Raw genomic sequence first — 2,281 nt, 5'->3', positions numbered from 1 at the left:
TTTGCAAAACTCTCTCTCTTAAAATTTTGAGTTGTTGTCTGTGTTATTTTAAAGTTATTTTTAGAAACTGGGGGATCCCAGCTCTTTGAAATAAAAAATAACAATAATTGAATGCATTCATTCTTCCTCAAATATAATGGCTTGCTCTAGGAGATGCCTGTAGAAGGATGCAGAAAACTTATAGCATGAAGAAACCTTTTCACATTTTATCAAGTCCAGCAGATTTTGTCTGAAATCAAATATTTAAAAGATCATATTTTCAAATAACTTTGTATATTCATCAAATTGCCTGAAACTTAAATGTGTTACAAATTCTTTGAGGCACATTTGGTTCCAAATCTTTTTTATATCAGTGTATCTTTCCATCTGTAAATTGCTGAAGGCCAATTATAATTCTTCTCTTAGAGACACCAAGCAAAGAGGAACCAAGAAAGCATGAGGTTTATTGATTTTTCTCTCCAATGCTAAATATTTAGTAGTTGGTGCCAGCTTTTGCATCTGTGGCAATGATGTGCTGCAGCTCCTGGGGCCAGCCTGATTTCAAGAAGAAGCAGTGTTGTTAAGGTAGCCAAACCCAAATGGGGACACACACACACACAAAATATTTTATAATAACCACTTCGTGCCTTCTGTTGAGAGCAACAACAACAATTCCTCATTTAACACTCACCTTCCAGACTGCTATAGGTTGGACTATGGTTGTGACTAAATCTTTAATGATGGTTCGACACCTTGCCACCATTTGAATTCAGTTTGCACACACACACACACACACACACACACACAGTGTGTATTGCGTCACAATGAAATTAATCCACCGTATATTTCAGAAATATCAGTAAGAATGTTTATGAAGAAAAGGCTTTGCATTATAGTGGTAAAGGACAAGGAGTGGTGTGGTGGGGGAATGGGGGGGTATCTGCAATTATTTCACATATAATTAATATAATTATATAACATAATGAATATAATTTCCCCTATTCTCACATTAGATTAAATATTATTGTTATTAAAAGTAAAAATAGCCAAATAATAATAAACATCTCTTTAACTCACAAATCAAATTGTATACTGTATATATAAATATAAATATAAATATATGCATACACAGACACACACATACATACACACACGCACACACACACACACACACACACATATATATATGTGTGTGTATACATGTATACATATGATATATAAATATATATAATTATATATACATATATATGTATACATAAATATATGTATATGCATATATATATATGATGTAATCTACAACTATAATATAATATTTATGTATATATAATACATATATATATTATAATAATCTACATAAAATTTTATACGTATATATCTGCATATAAATTTTTTGTGCGTGCTTGCAGATATATTTATGTTCCGTTCGGTGCACCATAGTAAAGCCTCTGTCCCAGTCGAATCAAGAGTGAGTCCCTCTCCATCCGGGTCTTTCTCTCACCATTCTCTCGACGACGCCATAACGTGGCTCACAGAAACGAACAAGCAATTATGTCCGGTCAATATTTTCTCCTCTTTTCAAAATTTTGCTCGTGTCATTTTTCAGTTGAGTAGAATTAGAATTTTTTTCCTTTTACTTTTAGATGTTCAGGAAGCATGCCCACCGGAGGAACCTCGAGATCTGTCGATGCGGCGACCTTTCGATCCTGTCGCTCACGATTTGGATCCGAAATTCCGACTCACCAAATATGCTGACCTGAAGGGATGAGGGTGTAAGGTCCCCCAGGAAGCTCTGCTCAAGCTTCTTGAGGGACTACAACAGGACAGTAGTGCCCAGGAGTCAGAACACTTCCAGTACATTGCCAGTGTTCCTCGAATAGGTAAGAAATGGCTTCACTAATTTTTTTCTTTCTATCGGAAACGAGACATTCTTGCCACTACCTCGGCATTGACAACCAAATCGGCTTTCATTTCGCCGATCTGGCTGAAGTAAAGAATCCAGCTGGTTTCTTTTGGTCGCAAATCATTTTCCTAACTTTATTTTATCATTTCGAAGTAGGATTTGGTGTCTACCATATCATTGTAAGACATAAATAGGTTTTTTAATGTGACTCCCTTTCGATGCTCTCCTCTCCATAATGGCGGCTTTCAGCGCGTGGTGGCAGGTGTGTGTGTGTGTGCGTGCGTGCGTGCGTGCGTGTGTGTGTGTGTGTATACGTTGGCAGGTGTGTGTTTGTGTTGGCAGGTGTGTGTGTGTCTCTATACGTTGGCAGGTGTGTGTGTGTGTGTGTGTGTGTGTGTCAAC

At 36.9% G+C, this 2,281-nt stretch overlaps 1 protein-coding gene across 1 annotated transcript in view; it reads left to right on the top strand.

Annotated features, from left to right (window-relative positions):
* Window positions 1–1,390: 1,390 nt before the first annotated feature.
* LOC106874205 (inactive selenide, water dikinase-like protein) overlaps window positions 1,391–2,281 on the top strand; it is a 26,076-nt gene continuing 25,185 nt past the window's right edge. Inside the window, exons 1-2 of the mRNA XM_014921864.2 lie at window positions 1,391–1,534; window positions 1,620–1,856. The gene's annotated coding sequence lies outside the window, so the exon portion shown is untranslated. The remainder of the gene's footprint in view (window positions 1,535–1,619; window positions 1,857–2,281) is intronic.

Source organism: Octopus bimaculoides, chromosome 1, assembly GCF_001194135.2.
Source record: "Octopus bimaculoides isolate UCB-OBI-ISO-001 chromosome 1, ASM119413v2, whole genome shotgun sequence".
In the NCBI taxonomy this organism is placed as follows: Eukaryota; Metazoa; Mollusca; class Cephalopoda; order Octopoda; family Octopodidae; genus Octopus; species Octopus bimaculoides.
The sequence above is the reverse complement of the archived record's forward strand: the minus strand, read 5'-3'. Positions and strand labels throughout refer to the sequence as shown.